The following is an 18759-nucleotide window of genomic DNA, read 5'->3' as shown; positions in this document are numbered from 1 at the left end:
CACAGGGAGAGCGGCAATAATACCCCTGAGCCTCATGCTTGCAAGATGGACACCATATGTTTTCACCGTCGTTTCGGAGCTGTTCTCATCTATCTCTTTCTTCTGCCCTTTTATCATCTGAGGTCTGGTGACCCCGAGAAATTTAATATAAGAAGCCACCATGAATGAAATGGTAATTTTTTAAATATAACACAAAAGGAAGACATATACATGAACGTTTATTCTCTTCAGTTATCCAATAGCTGTTACTTATCAAATTATCACCAAAACTCTCAAACTGTGTCTTAAAATGAATATCCATGCTTTTTATGGATAGTTGTGAAAACTGATTAAGAACTGCACAGATTATTCAAAGATATCATTTACACATGATAGGAATTCTTAATAAAATATATTGAGGGTCAGAGAAATAGCAACATGGGGCAGAATTTTCAGAAAAAAAAAAAAAAGAAACAGATTAGTACTTAAAGAAGACACTCAAATAAGAAAATTACATTTTTAAGGTGGGATTGTGATGGGTTATTGAGCTGGGTCTTTGGTTGTTTAAACTGACCAGATTAGGATTTAATCACAAAATAATTTATGTAGAACCTGAGATTTCAGGCTATAGCTGCTAAATATGAAATGTGCCTTCTTGCCTCCCTTGGCTTCCATTTGTGGGATTTCAGAAGAATTTATTGACAAAGCTCTGTGCTTTTGGCCACAGGCATCTGTTTATAGTGTCTTGTCCTGGAGATATTTGAAGTGCCTGGAGGAAGAGGGTGAAAAGTCTTGTGTGTGAAGGATGATATTGGTAAGGATGGACAGAAGGTGAAGTACTATATTTGCAGACTGGTTCTGGGGGTTTGGGCAAGTTTTAGAATTTAATTCTAAGTGCAAGCCCAAAGAAGCATAATTCTATTGGCTACGTTATTTTTTCTTTTTGACAAATTGCCCCTTATTTGTGGAGCTAATCTCTTCTCAGCCACTAAAAATAATTACTTGCCTTTTGAACCACACACTGTAGTACTAAGACAATGTAATTTACTTATGAGGAAAAGAACCCGTATGTAGTTTTAACACTGTATTTGATGCCTACAATTTTAGAATCTCTGAGGAGTGAAAAGCAATTCCTGTGAGTTTTTCAATCTACTGCCATCTTTTGTGTGGGAAATCTACCTCCCCCAAAGCCTCAGGAAATAGTTTCTCTCTCCTACTTCATACATAGAAATGACTTCTGTTCCTCATTTATTTTATTGTTTTATCCAATCTCGTACTCTCTCTCTAGCTCCTACTTTTTTCTTTAGCCCACTCTAACTTTCAGCTTTTTGATGTGTGTGACTATAACTATTTATATGTCCAGTTTTGGATCAGTGTGTTCTTAGGTGGTTACAAAATATGCTGCACCCAAGAATAATTAGTAAAAAAAAAAAAAAAAAAAAAAGGAATGCCACATGAAAGTAAATATTATTTGGAAAAGAAGTATTAAGACTTTGAGATTTCCATGCCTCATTTGCAAATGAGATGTGATTGGGATTCAGATGGCACAGAGTGAACACCTTAAGCAAGTCTTAAGTGTTGCTGCGCTTCTGCAGCTCAGTGTGACCCACCGACCTCTCATAGCTAGCTTTGGAAGCTGCTGGAATGCAAAAGCCACATAGCTTGCACTCACACACACATTCTGTATTCCCATATTTCTAACCTTTGGTAAAGCAGCATTCTCCTCTTGCCATCTTCTCAGGATCTTGGAATTTGTCAGGGGTCACAAATTTAGATGACCCTGGTGATGTTAGGTCAGTTTCCCCCTCCCCAGGCTCTGCAAACTTTCACATAGTTCACTGTGGCCTTGATGATCCGTGGAAAGTTCTACTTATTAAAACATCAAGAGTAGAATAACTGGTTTTGTACTTGCAAAGCCGGAGTGAGTTTATCTGTACTTTGTCACTCGGTCTGATTATCATCTTTATTATTCAGGTATTTGCGAGCATGAAGTGTGTATGGATGGGGGCTTTTGAGGTGGTTGATGCTTTCTGCTTGCTTATCTGGTTGCCAAGGAAATCGGAAAGCCACTCTGGGCTCCTTTATTCACTTTCCATCAGAGTTTGTTTATTATGCAAGGTTTGCTTTGTTCCTGAGTTAGTTTTATGTTCCATAAAGCCTGATACTTCTCAGAGTGAAATTTGAAGTTCATCTTTTTTGTTGCTTGCCTACTAAAATCCCAGGGCTAGGCAAGAACAGACCCGAAACTTCTGTGAGCATAATATACAGAATCAGTCTTGTTCTCACAGTATTCGAAGTCTTACTAGGTGCTCGCTTGGTTGTCTTGGACCTATGTTTCTCGCAAATGCCATCTGACTGGTGATACTTTAGAAGCCTCAAAGGAGTGCTCTCAAATATAATGAGCTTTGCTTGCTTTGGCCTGGCCTGTAATAATCCAAAGGTATTTCAGGTATTACTTCACCGATGGTAATTCTGACCCGTATACTCTACAGCAACTTTTGTGGCCATGAAATGCTGCACATATATGAGATGATACCCTTTATAATGCAGATATTTGAGATGATATTCCTTCATATAAAAATTTTGATTGTCTATAATCAGTACATTTTTCTTACTTGTGAACATTTTAGGCAACTATGGGAGCATAGGTTCACAGTTTAAAAAGAACATAAGGATGTAGGAATGTAGTTGATAAGAATTTATATTACATGGATTAGGATATATTACCTTGGCCTTAAACTACCTGTAGTAAAACACTACGCTAACATGAATGGTAAGTGACATGATGTGAATCCCCTTCTGTAACTTATTGTCAGAAATTTACTCTAAATATCCACATGGTTACTCTAAAGCAATGGTTCTCAACTCAGGAGAAGGAGGAGTGGTGGGGAGGGAAGATTTTTGTCCCCCAGGGAGCACTGAGCCATGTCTGGAATCATTTTTGGCTGTCACAGTTGGGGGCAGGGATGTTAATGGCATCTGGTGGGCAAAGGCTGGGGATATCGTTGAACATCTTATGGTGCCTAACACAGCACCCACCCCACCCCCAGCAATGACTTATCCAGCCCCAAACACCAATAATTTTGAAGTAAAGCAACCCTGCTTGAGAGACTACATCTCAGAGAAATGATGTCCCTTGGAAAAATAAGTAAATTAAATACAATTATGAAAGAAGGAAAACTTAGCTCATAAGTCCACCACCTTATTGAAGCCATGTCTATATCTGTGTTAGCCTTTGACCCCTAACCGCACTGCACATTTTCACTGTATTACAATTGTAGTACTCTCGCCACTTTTGACATTGGTAAGGCTTGACTTTCGAAACATGTATTCTATAGTTCAGAAAACAAGTTAAATAGCTAGGAGAGACAGAAGACACAAGCTTGAGCATGGCAGAGTTGAAAGACAGTGGAATGTACCTCTTAGGGCCTCTCTAGGCTTCGGGATTTGTGGCCCACATTCCATAACCTAATATCATATTGAATAATTATTTTAGAAGCTGCAAAACACGCGAGTCAGCAGTCTTTGCCACTGAGCACAGTGGAAGGGAGAAACATTTTGCCTAAAGAAGTTTGGCTGAGTTGATATAATTTAAGGGTTAGTAGAATGGTTTTATATCAAATTCAAGTTCTAAAATTTAAACCAAAACATTATTTTACTACATTTCGTATCAAAAATTTCCCATACAGATCACAGGAAAAAAATGCACAAATATTAATAGTTACAACTGAATAGCATGGGAGTGGTTATAAAATAATATTTTCAAAAGGAGAAAATCCTTAAAAGATAATATGATACCATAAACGTTAGTAAAATTCCTGTCAAAGCATCTTGCAGAGTGGGTCCTTACATGGAAAGAATTAGCTACAAGAAATCTCATATTTTGATGTAGCTTTTTAAAAGTGTATGTTTGAGTTAGTTGCAAGTATTTTGCTTTAGTTATCAATGGTGGATTGAACTACATCTGGAGCAACATTTTTTTTTCTTGCTAAATGTAAATAATTGAATTCTGTAGATTTTTTGTTTTCATTATTTAATGAAACACACATACGCAGGTGTATGTATGTTTGTCAGGAGCAGAATTCAGGATGTTACTAATTTTGAAAGCGGGGGCAAAAAAATCATCTCAAAAAAAACTTGAAAGTATGATGTGTAACAAAATTAATAGCTCACAAAATTAAATATATCCCAAAGGATACATCCACACAGAACTTTGCCAGTATTCACCTTACCTCTTTATGATATTGCCCAATTTAATTGCCTTTCCTGATTTACTTCTGACTTACTTTTTTGGTTATTTCTAAATCAAATTTATACTCAGAAGATGAACATACATTACCATTTGAACATTCAAAAAAATGTGGCACAGAAAATGAAAGCCATCTTCAAAAAGAAACTCTAAAAAATGTTTGGAGCAATGGCGACCTTATTAGAATAAGTGTGCACTCTCCCAAATGGATACTTTAAAAGCAACACGTATACTTGGATGTGTAAATTCTGATGGTTTTTTTACATCATGCCAGTTTATGTCTTATAATTTTCCTAGTAGTGCATTTCTTTCTTGGGAATGTTTATAGACCAAAGGCTGCTTGTTCCCCCACCAGCCAGCATGCTTGCACACACACATACACACACACACACACAAATAGATACATACACACACACACACACGGAATTTAGAAACGACACTTTCTGTTTTGTAACTAGGTCAACACAATATTGTGAAATATCCATAGGTATTGACTCTGAAAAAGGGGATGGCGCTGATTCAGACTCCGTGAAAGTAACAGAGCCTGATGATCCAGTTTATGTTTAAGATGTCAATCATATCTCTATTTAATTGAGCAGAACTTTGCATCTGAAAACAATACGTAAGTCTCACATCTCTAGCATGATGAAAAATCGGATGGACTCAGAAGATTTTATATTTAGAGAAGAGATTTGTCTCTATTTTGAAAATAATAATCTAAATATTTTCCAAGAACCTAATTTAAAAACTGTTTTCTTCTTTGCTGTGATAATTGAGGATTTATAAAGCGTACATACTATATTCTAAATTTAGTTTTTCTTAATTAGGGAGTTATCATTTTCCAGTACATACTCTTCCTTTTTTATTTTTCCTTTTAGGCTATTGTAACTGTCCTTCATTCAGGTATCTACTTCCCTTTTTTTTTCTGTTTTAGCTCCCACTTTGCAAGTCTTCAGTTGGGTGCCCCTTTTGTCCTGGGTCACTCCTGAGTCATCTCACTATTTGGTAGCACACCTGAAATCAGTGGGCCAACTCAACACTTCTGTTGAAAGCTCATTTTTTTCCACTTCCAAGTTCCTTGTACTGTATATCCCATGCATAATTCCAGATGACATAAATTCACACTGGTAAAACAGATTACATCTTGTCGCAGTTATAAACCACTTCGGACCATCTCTTTAATGTATAACACCTATTAATTCTCTCAGTGGAGTTCACCGCTGGTGTTTATTCTACCGTTTTTCTCTCTTTCTTTTATCCATGCCTCTTCCAACTGTTTGACAAGACGTAAAATCTTTCTGTTTGCCATTATTTCCTGTGAACAATAGCACATGTCATTTTACCTAGCCAGCACAAAGTTTTACCCCTAGTTCAGCACATTTCCATTCAATTATTTTGGCAAGTTAGAAGGAACCATGGTGCTCATCTTACTGAAAATACAAAAGACTAAGGTATAAAGGTGACTCTGCGTCTCATCTTTATTAACTATTGCAGTCTGGTGTTCCAAAGGGGCAAATGTAGATGTAGATTGTGGTCTTTTCTAAGCCTAAACTGAGAACAGCTTTTTGGATTCAGCAACGCTCCCAGGCATATATTTGCATGTCAGATTTGCATTTGGAGAAAGGAGGAGAGAGGAGGAAGTTTTGTGTCTGAAGACCTGAGAGGGCTTTGGGAGATGAAAATGAAGAAAATATAGAGGATAATATGGCATCTCTTTCCTTGATGGGGTGGGGGCAATGGATAGCTCTGTGAATATTTCTAATTCCTAGAGGAATTGGAAATATTTTCTAAGAAGGAAAGATAGTGCCAGGATGGTACCCCAGTGCTGTGTAACATTGGGAACACCAGCAGCTGTGCTGGATAAAGTCATATTCTTCTTAAGGGTCAGTGACCTCAGATAGGCAGGCACCCTGATGCCCCATGGACCTGGCAAAAAGCCAGAAGAGTCTGAACGAGCACAACCAGCCAGCTGACTTTTCAACACTCAAGACACTGGAAAGTGCCAGAATTTCTCGCGTGGTAGGAAAACTCTTCCGGGCCTAAGACGATAAGCAGGTAGCAGAGAGAAACCTGTAACTTTGTATGCAGATATTAATGCACCTTCATTCCGGTTGCAGACTGAAGTCTGAGAACACTGGGGTTTGATAAAATAAAGAGGAAGAGAATGTTGGGTCCATTACATGGGTGGAAAAAAAAAAAACCTGGAAATCTGTCAAAATGCAAATATTTAAGATAAGGGAAGATGCTTTTCAAAATCTCCTTTCTGCACTTCCAGTGACATATGGTTTGAAGCCAGAAACATGCAGTACATCCATTAGTTGCAGTTTGGAATTAGATTTGAAATTCCAGATACAATACTTTTTCATACTTCAAAATTTTTCAATTTTTCTTTTATAACTTTTATAAATTTACTTTTTTCTACGTCAAATCTGATGTGCAAGATGGAAAATTTTAGATGTGATTTGGGCTCTGTCTGTGCATATAAATAGTTACCCTTTTGATTATAGCATGAATACCTCAATCTATTATTCTTCCTTTGGGGGGTTTGTTTGCAGTCTTATGGCTCGAGTCCTAGCAGGAAACCTAATAACCTACTTGTCAAGCTGTTTTGCTAAATCTTAGTAGAATAAGTATTCCAAGAACAAGACTATTAGCTTTCTATCTCCTATACGTGATGAGGTCAGCAAAAGATCAAGTACATTTCACTTCCTTTTAGCATGTGCTTCTCTTAAGCATCACTGGTCATAGTTCACACTCTCAGAGGTCTTTGGTTCTCACCCAGACACTCTGGGTATAAGCAAGGACTCAGGGATCTATCTCCTCATTGAGCATGTAACCTGGCATCTCTTCCTAATGAGGCCTCTGGGAGCAAAGTACAGAAAGCCACTGGCAGCAGGGTTAGGGAGGCTCCTTCCACACCTGCCTTATCCTGATAGGTCTAGTTCCAAGTACTTTGGGGATGAAGGTTTGGGTGTTCTATTGCAAACAGCTTCAGATCACCTAGATCATTCAAGTGACCAAGATGCGCAAATTAAACAAACAAAACAAAACAAAAACACCCGACAGCCAAACACATACCAGGGGTTAACTTTCAAACAGTGATACCCCAAGCTGTTTTAACAAAGCACTTAAAAAAAAAACTGGGCAGAAAATTCTGTTCAAACTTGTCCTTGCATTGTAGACATGAACAACTGGATAATGAATTCTTCTTCTTTTTTTTTTTTTTTTGCCAAACTGTTTTCTTTTCCTTTCTTTTTTTTTTTAAATTTTATAAATTTATTTATTTATTTTTGGCTGCATTAGGTCTTCGCTGCTGCACATGGGCTTTCTTTAGTTGTGGCGAGCGGGGGCTATTCTTCACTGTGGTGTGCGGTCTTCTCATTGTGGTGGCTTCTCTTGCTGCAGAGCACGGGCTCTAGGCATGCGGCTTCAGTAGTTGTGGCACACGGGCTCAGTAGTTGTGGCTCACAGGCTCTAGAGCATAGGCTCAGTAGTTGTGGCACACAGGCTTAGTTGCTCCACGACATGTGGGATCTTCCCAGACCAGGGCTCGAACCCGTGTCCCCTGCATTGGCAGGTGGATTCTTAACCACTGCGCCACCAGGGAAGCCCTGGGTAATGAATTCTTTTTAGAACTTTTCCAGTGGTACTTGGGCCTTGTATAAATGTTAAATTTGCTAAGTTCACACAAAAGCTCTATAAGACTGATGAAATATTTTGTTTTAAGAAATATATCTGCTGCTAGCCTGAAGCATTCTCTTCAAAGTTATAGATAGTATTCTTGTATGCTTAGTTTGGTTTATAACAATTTAAATTTTTTGAATTTAAAAATTTGAACAGAATAGAAACTCACAGTAACAATAAATTCACCTTTTCTCTTGGAATTGCTGTGAAATATTACGAAAGAAAGCGAACCCTCTTAGCATAGCCAAATAGTTAAAAAGACTTTAAGAAAGAACTTCTAAGCCAATATTTATATTATCTAACTGTTAGGGAAAGACAATATTAGCACATTACAATGGGAAAAAAGAATAAATTACTGAAAGTTAAGTGTTTAAATTGGGCTCCTTTAATCATAAGGAATAGAAACTGACCCAAAGTAGTTTAATTCAAATGAGGGAAAGAGGCCTTCCTGTAATCCAGATAAAACTGAACCCTGAAGCAGCAGGACTGAGTCAGCCCTTCTCTCCAAGCAGAGGCCACCTCTCTCAAGCTGTCTCTCTTTCAAGGACCATGTTTTTCTGGACTTTGCCTTTTAATCTGCTTTTATTCTAGTTCTCTCTCATTTCTACTGGCTTCTTTTGCTTATTTTTCCACAGGGCCTCAGATGGCTGCCCTGGCCTTGATCTCGCATGGCCTCAGGCTCCAATGCAAACAACCTATTGATCACAACCCTCTGAGTCTCTTAGAATGAATTCCTAACGGGAAGAATCTGATTGGTCAGGCCACATGAGTCACTGCAATATGAGCCTCCAAGACCACCAATACTATGAAGAGGTCAATTGGATTTTTTACCTTTCCATCTTTTCTATGCAAGGTGGATACAGTTTCTGTCATGTGCATGAAGATGGAGAGGTAGGAAAAATTGAAATGTCGTCATTTGCGGAAACATCAATCAAGGGCTGGATGTCATCCTCCAGGACTCTAAACAGGATTCACTCCTAAAAGCATTCATTCATTCATTCATTCATTTACTCATTCATTCAAGCTTTCAGTGACCTATCAAGTATTTATTGCATGTCTAATATATGCTGGACAATGTGCTAGGTGCTGGAATTATCTCTCATCTCTAGGCCATTTAGAATTTGTTCTACACAATTTAATACTTAAGATAATATAAGGAAGTATATGATTATGTTTCCTGATTACTAGACGTATCCCTGTAACTAGATTGTTTGTTTCTCATGAGCATGGGCTATCATAATTTGTATTCTACACAAAATGGGTGTACATTCAATAAATAGGAAATGTTCTTGTGCTGGCTCTTTATCCATCCTGCTTTTAAGATTAAAACCTTGGGAAAGGTAGAGTTTAAATATTGCTAAAAATAAAGTCTGATTATAGTTGCTGCAAGTAATGTCTCTTCTTTCTCTTCATACCACCATTTCATCTTTCTAGAAAGATTTTGTCTTTCCCTTGTTTTGAAGTCTAAAATGAAGTATACGATTTAAGTAAGGATAATGTTGTGTTCTACCTGGAATCTGACCCTGAAAATCATATAAAATTTTGATTGACTTCAGAAGAATTTATTCCGGTCCTGGAAAAATTATCATAACTTTTTGTACCACACTATAGAAAATGGCATTTGGGAAGTCTTTTGCACATGATATTCCTCTAAAACTACTACCATCCTTCATGATATTTTCTTTCTCTTCATTGTGAGGAGACATCTCTGTGAAAATCATGCTGGGTATAGGAAAGGTGTAGAATGACGTGGGTAAGGGGCCAGCTGCAGAGTGTAAGGGCCTGAGGCTGATTGTAAAAATTACAGGTCACAACATACATATCCAAGCTATAGTTTCAGCCATGGCTGAAGTGCTTTATTCATCTAATACATGGGGAGCATTGATTATGCCCTAAGCACTGTTCTGAGGATTTAGCAGTGATTGAGACCAAAAAAGTCCCTTACTCCATGGACTAGAAATCATGAAGCTTTTCAGAAGAATATATGGTATATTTTAATGGCTGTTTCCAAACAAGATTTAGTCCTTAAAAAACTGCATAGTCATCCTCGTATGGATGTTTAATGTCTGATCTGTTTTTTAAAATTATGTATGTGATTTTTTATGCACATCTCATCCTGATGGACATCTATTATTTTATTTTCTCAGTACCATATGCTCCTTTAAGAAATGCCACTTGAGTCTGGTCCAAAGAAAATTCACATCCAATTATGTTGTTAGAATTATCTTCAAAGCTATTTGTGTTGGTTTTTAACTTCTGTTCACAAATCTAACTAAAACTTGGGAGATGGGAGTAGGGGAGAAGGACACTAAGTTTCTTTAAAATTAGATGCCTTATTAGTTTTTATAAACATATATATTTTTGTTTTTTATTTTTATTTTTTAGATCTTGGGTTTAGACTTACTTCCATTCTGAAATAAATGGAATGCCCTCAGAATCTATAGATGGAAATTTTCAGCGGTGCTGGTACACAATGTTCTCTGTTGTCTAGATTTTTGAAAGTTTACTTTTGCATCATTGGGTGACACTGGATTTCCTGTTCAATTCACTGTGTCTAGTGACCTTCTGGGGAGTCTGTTCTTCTACAGCTTTTGAGATGGGAACACACAGCATGTTGTGTTCTATGTCATGTCAGTCATTACTCTCTTTGACTTTACTTGTGTTCTCAAGTCAATATGTTCCAGATTAATGAGGCATTTGTTCTTAATCAAGAAACTACTTAAGAATACACTTTTAATTTTAATGACTTGTTTATGATTAATTGTTTCTTCATGCCCTTCTCATACTTGAGGATACTTCAAAGCTGCTGAGTTTTCCCTGAACAGTTCCCAAACGTCTGAATACTGGTAGTTGCTATGACCCAGTGATCTCAAGGGACTGAACAAACAGGGTTACTGATTTCCTTGAGAAAATCATTCACACAGTCCCCTTAAACTAACAATCACTTGAATAGTAATAATTTTAAAAAACAACGTTAAGCAAACTGCGTAGTTATACATTATATATTTTTAATGTTCCCTTTAAATGTATGTATCTAATGAGGTCCTACTGTTTTATGAGGAACAACATTAGAAATAATGTGTGAAATAAACTCATTCTCCCAGCTGATCTATACTATGCCGTTAGCTGCTTTAATGAAAATTTACTGTTAATTTATGTTTTCTTTTTAATTTAAATAACCAACAGATATGTGTATGTGTGTGTGTGTTTGTGTGTGTATGTGTGTGTGCTTCATTTCAAGGCACAGACCTAAGTGATTCATGACCTCTTAATAATAAGAGCTAACATCTATTTAGTGCTTACTATCTGGCAGGTTTTTTCCAAGTGCATAAGATCTATGAACTCATTTACTATCCTCAACTACAACTTGCGGGACCCCTGTTTTTATTCCTGCTTTACAGATTAAGAAACTGAGGCACAGGGATAAGTGATTTGACCAAGTTCATATAGATAATAAATGGCAGACTGGAGATTGGAAACGAAGCAGTCCAGCTCCAAAACTCAACTTCCTAAACACAAGACTATAGTACTCTATACATGAAGAAGCTCCTAGTATTGGCTCCCTAGGAAGTTTCCTTTCTTAGGAACCTTAGTTACTTTGTACTGCCTGTAATGTGTTTGTAAGCTTTACTGAACTATGGCCATTGTGCTAGGTACTTTGTCCTTTGGTCCTTCCCCTATAGGTGCTAAAAATGGAACAGACGAGTTAGACCCTTTATTAATTTATGTATTTTCTTATTTACTAGATTTATGTTTCCTTTAAACAGAGCAGATATTGATATTTTAGAGACTGTAGAAAAGTCAGATGAGAAATAGAAACTAGGATTGATAGAGATCCTTTCTGTCCCTACGGTGGCCCTGAACATCTGACACAATCATACTAGTTGTTTTGTGATAGGGCTGATCATGTGGTACTTCAGTAACTGACTTTCTTTTGGATTTTGTACTGTGTTCACTCTACTTCAAAGTGTTGTAGGAGAAATATGACTCACTTAGCTTTTAAAATGAGGATTCAATATAATCGTGCTCTTGTTCCACCTAGTATTCCATGCTTTAGAATCATTTAAGGTTCATTGTTGTTCCTAGTGTAAAGCCCAATGAGAAAAATAGGATTAAATTTTCCTGCCCCTGAAGACAACATCATAGAAATAGAATATTAGTCCATCAGAATCATTGGCAAGAAATTAGTAAGTGTGGTTTGAATTTTTCTTTCATAAGTTTTTCTACATGTTCCTGACAAGTTCATTGATCTCTTTGAAGCTCATCCTTCCATTCGATGAGTTTAAATGGTGGGAATTTTTTTATCAGCACTCTTTGGCTTAGTGTGACAGAAGCCAACTAAAAACTATTTTAAGCAAAGTGGGGGCTTTAGAAGACCCAGGGTAGAAATGCATCTGGATTTGAGGCCAAACTGGAAATAGAGACCTAACACCATTAGGACTCCGTGTGGTTCTTGCCTCTTTGATTTTCTGGGTTATGCTTTATTTCTCTCTCTCTCTCTCTCTCTCTCTCTCTTTCTCTTTCTCTCACTTATTGCCTCCACTTTTCTGTTCCAGATGACTGAATATGTGGTTACTGATAGTTGGCCTCTTAGCTTTACACATCATAGTTCAGGAACCCAAAGAATGACTACCAGTTCTAGATAAATATTCTCAAGGATGTATTCCAATTTCCCATTTGTATCAGGTGCCCAGCTGGGATTTATAAGCTTTGGCTAGGAAGATGAGGTCTGGGGTAGGGATTATGATGATGTCATCTTGAGTCTGGTGTTTACTACTGGGCCAATCCATTGTTGCCCTAGAACAGTCTATGATAACCTCATAAATGTGGTGAGGAAGACAGGCAATTCCCACCTGAGAGGGCTGGACAGATAACCGCATATGTGTCTTCTATAGTTAGCGCCTTGCCTATACATAACAATAGGCCCTTTTCTCTCTTCCACCACAATAAATGAGATATGAGAAGTCTCCTTTTTTTAATCATATGGAGATGAACACATAAAGAAAAGAAAATTATCCCATTAAACACATATTTTGGAATACATACTTTATGTTCTCCAAATTGTGGTAGATTATAATCTGATGGGTATAAAATATTTAGCCCCAAGCCTACTGTACAGATATAGATTCTTTTATAAAATATTGTTGTCTATGCTTTCCCTGTAAATGGATGTATGTATCTTTATTAATTGATTAAAATTGAGTTGGGGGTTCAGGGGGAGCTTGTTAAAAGAGATAAATATTGTAGGGAGAGCAACTAAATTCTGGGATATTGTGAATGTAACTGAATAATAAAAAAAATAAGACTTGGGGTGAGAGAAAATGATAGGATTGAATAAGAAAAAAATAGGGATTAATTGGATATGGTAGATTAGTAAGTAAGAAGTTAAATTAAAAAGAGTCTCTTATGAAAGCTGGAAACTGGTATGAACTTGTAGCTTGAGTCTTAGGAGAACCAGGCTATCATGGATATTTTCTGCTTGGCCCCCTCTCCACCCAACATGCATCCTCCCCTGTTTGCTTGGTCTGTGCCCTGGGAGTTTGATCCCCGCTAACAGTTTCTCCCAGGCTCCCTTCCTGGCTGACTTTTGTTTGGGTTCTACCACCTACAGGTTGACTCACTGGACAGGAGGTTAGAGAGCAAGAGGAGAGAGAGGTCAGCGCTTTCTTCCCTGCTCCCTTCATACCGCATCCTTCCCTGAAGCGGGGAGGCTGGGAGGGGGCTCCGCTCAAGGCTTGGCTTTCACTGGGCTGTGAACCAACCTCCTTCCTCGCTTTGCCCCTGCAGCCCTGTGGTGGTAACCGCTTCCCTCTGTCTCTAGTCTCTGGTGTGTCACCTTCCCTTCTTTGTTTCCTTAACTCTGCTCACACTTTAATTTCATGGTTCCTTCATTAAACTCTATTCATTTGAAATATTGAGGATAAATTATTTTTGCTGCTGGAACTCTGATATTTATAAGCGAGGGAAGCGAGGGGACTTATATATGTATATGTACAAACATATATAATATATAAAAAGATTTTATATATATATGATTTTATCTATGAAGAGATTTATTTCAGTAATTGGCTTTTCTGATTTTAGAGGCTGGTATATTCAAAATCTGTGGGGAGGGGGCAGTTTGGCAGGCTGGAAACTCTTGGACAGGAGCTGATGTTGCAAACATGAGACAGAATTTCTTCTTCCCCAGGGAGAACTTAGTTTTGCCCTTAAGGCCTTTTGACTGATTGAATGTGACCCATCCCCATTGTTGAGGATAGTCTCCCTTATGTAAAGCAACTGATCATAGATGGTAACCACATCTATGAAATACCTCCACAGCAACGCCTAGATTATGACTTGAATAAATAGGCACTATAGTCTAACCAAGTTGATACATAAACTAACCATCACACCAGGCATTAGGGAGAGCTGTTGCTTAGAGGAACCAAGAGGAAAAGTAAGCTCCTTGAAGAGCTAGACACAGGCTTTGACTGGGAAGAAACCAGACTTGGGTAATGAAAAAGAGAGACTGTATAGAATAATTTATACATAAGATGAAAATGCAGAAAGGCTCTTTTCCAAATAATTGTCAAGATGTGATGTGAAGTTGACAAAGCTTCACACTCTGCTTGTTGTGGCTTTTTGGTACTCAACTCTATTGTGAGTGCTTGGCCACTCACAAGGTTAACGTGTAAGTTCAAGTCCTGCCAAGTTCCCTCATGACAGGCATGATGAGGAAGGTAGGCACCCAGCACTTGACACTTCATTGTGCCCTACTCTCAATAGGCTCATAATTTTGTGAAGGGGAACAATCATAGTTCACAAAGGATCAGAGAGCAAGGCTGTGGTGTGTGCACTGCTATTTCTATTTAGTGCATTTTTCTCTCTCTGGAGTTTCTCATGGGTCCAGCGTCATCTGGCATCTGTCCAAGGTTGTTTTATTTTTTTCACTCTTTCTTGCCATAGAGGTCATGTGTTGTAATTTGGACTTTGGTCTGCAGTTCATGTTACAGCACAGGCTGTAAATTCAGTCAACAAGCCTTTGTTGAACAGAAAGTACTTTGGGCATTGTGTGAAGAACCCTGAGCTAAGTATTTTAATTGGGAAGGGTCACTAACTAATCCAACAGCTCTAATCTTTATGGGCTCCAGATTGTACTGTCTGTCAGCACTGGGTTGTGTGGCAGAAGGTTGTGGACAAAGGCCTGGGAAAGTTTCAGACAAAGCTTGAGACAAGGCTTTAGATCCACATGGGTCTGAAATCCCAGGTGGGCAACAGAGATGAAGGCCACGGGAAGAGACTGAGCCAGAGGACTCAGGAAACAAACAAACACAAAAGAGTTATAATTAGCAAGGGACAGATGTTAGGTGAGGAAGTGGGTTCAAGGACCAGGAAATGTAAAAAACAGTAAGAAATTTCCAGTCTCGAGGCTGGTGATTCGGATGGAGTTTAGAATCAATGTCATCCTGACTATCTGGAGGTTTAGAAGATAAGAGCTCCTGGCTGGTCCCGGGGATTGAGGGGCAGAGAACAGATTCCATCCTTGGCTTCCTTTACAACCCTCTTGGCGTCACTCAGTTCTAAATGGAGACCACGTTTTGTTCAGAACATTTTGGATGAGCTTTGTTTGGAGCGCATCTGAACTCTGACTGTGGCTGATATCCTGTCTGACCCCTTAGGACATTTTTCTTTCTGAACAGCAGATGTTTCTGAAGTAGGATATGCTGTCACTCACAGACTAAGAATAACTGAGATAATGGATCTCAAACACTAAGCAGTGTGCCTGCCAGTGTAGTGAGCACTCAGTAAATGTTAGTGATGAAGACCATACAGTCACGTGATTACCATTTCTTTTTGCACTGCTTGCCCCACACAGTGTCAGTCACATGAGAGTCAATTGCTTATGGCTCACTCAGACCTCCTAATTATTTAAAAAATAATGTGAAACTGTGAAACTGCAGTTTCATCCCAACATCAGATTCCAGGCATGCTCTTCTCTATTCTTTGACATAAACATACCCTATAAATGATTCTAATTTCTTTAGCTAGTTTTAAATCCAAGCAAGCCTCTCTTTCTTCATTCTCAAACCTTTTGAAAGGCAAATACATGATGTTGCTCTAACTAGTCATTATCAGTTTTCAGGTTGGAGAAGTGGAAACCCCCATTACTGTAGAGTTGATGGGAGCTGGTCAAATTTCAGTGCCCAGATTTTATTTGGTATATAGTCCTCAGATTTTCTTTTTTTTTTTTCCCAAACAGTATCCTAACATGAAGACAAAGTTCACTTGACTGAATTCCTGGAATCTCTCTTGGTTCCTTTTTAAAAAATACAGACTCTGTGTTAGAAACTGGACAAACTTCAAGAACAGTTGTTATTTTTACAAACATAGTAGGTGCCCTCATCCATCTCTGCTGTTTCACATGTTATTTCCTTCAGAACACTCAGATAAATGCCATCTGGCCTGAAAGCTTTATTGCACTTTGCTTTCTTCGATTGCAGCATGCCTTCTTCATTGGAAACTCTAATCTCTGTCTCTCTTGTGAAAAGTGTTCTCAGAAATTTGAATTTCCCCATCATTTCCTAGAGTTCAGTGCTGCCAAAGAAGCAAACAAAAACCCTCTTTGCGCTTGTGTTCCTCGAACATTATCATTCCCCTCCTGACTGCCTACAACATCATATCCAGCGGATTATATGCTAGTGAGTCTGATATCTGGCCAAGCTGGATTTCTGCTTCAGAAGTTTGCCTTTTATTCACCAATGCCTTAACCTTCTTCTTTTGGAAGTGGTTCTGTTCAGTCATCTGTTTGGGCTATTTTCTCTGTTATATTCAGGTCTTTTCTCCTGGGTGTCTGTTTTCAATGAAAAAACAGTTAAATTCTTGGACTGATGTTTTGGGCAAGAAGAACTTAAAGAATGTTTGAGCTCTCTTTGGTCCTCAGATTCTATGATTCTATAACTTTTTAACTCGCGTACTTTTACTACTTCTTTCCAAATAGTCTTGATTAAACGTAGATAGCACCATTGGTAGATTTTGCATCGCAAGGCTAGATTATCTGGTTTTGGATTTTGGCCCTGCTTCTTCTTAGTGGCATGCTACAGGCTGAATTGTTTAACTTCAGGTTTCTTATTTGTAGAATGGGAATAATAAAATTATCTATTTCTCAAGGTTGTTGTGAGAAACAACCTTGTATGTATATGTATATACATTGCACATTATGAGTTAATAAACATAAGACGCCTAGAAGGTGCCTGACACATTATAAGCATGTAACAACTGTTAGGACTGTGTTATTACCCTTGACTCAGTGGATGTTAGATTAGTCACAATATCAAATACCACCTGTCACAGAGCTGATGTCTAGATAAAGGATAGTGCAATGTCATGGTGAGAAAGGAAAGACACTTTATACAACTGTGAATAAGAAATCAGATACATCTCACAATATTATCAAACAAAGGCTATGATCTAAGAAAATTGGGGAGAAACATTTAAACTTAAAAGAAACGAAGACAAAAATAAGCATGGAAAAGTCATTATTTATGGTACTGATAGGTACCATAAAAAAACCATAAAAACGTACTAGTTTTTCTTAGAATTTCATCATTAAAATCTTGAGTAAAAAGATATAGGCTTAAATAATTATTTGGATGATAAGAAGTCACTTCTCCACTCCATGGTGACCATATATTCTCTTGGGCAAATCATTCTGCTTTGTAGTTCTTTCTGATAAGATAAATACAACATTTTAGAATCAAATCAGCAATTTTGCCCCTTGGAGGCCTGAAAACTCACAAAAAGGAGTCATACATAGCTACCTGTGTCTATTTTTAACTTACTCTCCCCTGGCATGGGATCTCTGGTCACATGGAGCCTAGTGTCTTCAGTCTTTTTTTTTAATTAAAGTATAGTTGAGGTACAATATTATGTTAGTTTCAAGTGTACAGCATAGTGATCTGACAATCAAATACATTGCAAAATGATCACAACACATCCAATAACCATCTGTCACTATACAAAATTATTACAGTATTATTGACTATATTCCTTATGCTGTATATTACATTCTTGTGAGTTATTTATTTTATAATTGGAAGCTTGTATCTCTTAATCCCCTTCACCTATTTCACCCAACCACCCACCCCTCTCCCCTCTGGAAACCACCAGTTTGCTTTCTATATCTATAAGTCAGTTTCTGTTTTGTTTTGTTTTTCAGATTCCACATATAAGTGTGACCATATGGTATTTGTCTTTCTCTGTCGGACCTGTTTCACTTAGCATAATATCCTCCAGGTCTATCGATGTTGTTGTAAATGGCACAATTTTGTTCATTTTTATGTCCAAATAATATTCTAGTGTGTGTGTGTGTGTGTGTGTGTGTGTGTGTGTGTGTGTGTATCACCACTTCTTTATCCACTTATCTATCAATGGACATCATTTAAGTTGCTTCCATATCTTTGTTATTGTAAATAATGCTGCAGTGAACAAAGGGGTGCATATATCTTTTCGAATTAGTGTTTTTGTTTTCTTTGGCTAAATACCCAGTAGTGAAATTGTGGGATTGTATGGTAGTTCTAACGTAAAAATCTTTGAGGAATCTCCATACTGTTTTCCATAGATGCTGCACCAATTTACATTTCCACCAACAGTGCACAAGGGTTCCCTTTTCTCTACATCCTCCCCAACACTTGTTACTTGTCCTTTTGATAACAGCCATTCTGACAAGGGTAAGGTGATATCTCATTGTGGCTGTGATTTGCATTTGCCTGATGATTAGTGATGTTGAGCATCTTTTCATGTGTCTGTTAACCATCTATCTGTATGTCTTCTTTGGAGAAATGTCTATCTAGGCCCTCTGCCCATTT

At 37.8% G+C, this 18759-nt stretch overlaps 1 protein-coding gene across 4 annotated transcripts in view; it reads left to right on the top strand.

The window, feature by feature from the left end:
- The window catches only part of NRIP1 (nuclear receptor interacting protein 1), a 258629-nt gene that overhangs the window by 126560 nt on the left and 113310 nt on the right, over positions 1-18759 (top strand). The window contains exon 5 of one of the 4 annotated variants that reach the window (XR_009008159.1): positions 8548-8619. The exons of the other annotated variants lie outside the window; for them this stretch is intronic. The gene's annotated coding sequence lies outside the window, so the exon portion shown is untranslated. Of the gene's footprint in view, positions 1-8547; positions 8620-18759 lie in introns of those variants that run through there. 4 annotated transcript variants of the gene reach the window in all.

The sequence above is a fragment of the Balaenoptera acutorostrata genome, chromosome 4 (assembly GCF_949987535.1).
Source record: "Balaenoptera acutorostrata chromosome 4, mBalAcu1.1, whole genome shotgun sequence".
NCBI lineage: Eukaryota > Metazoa > Chordata > Mammalia > Artiodactyla > Balaenopteridae > Balaenoptera > Balaenoptera acutorostrata.
The sequence above is the reverse complement of the archived record's forward strand: the minus strand, read 5'-3'. Positions and strand labels throughout refer to the sequence as shown.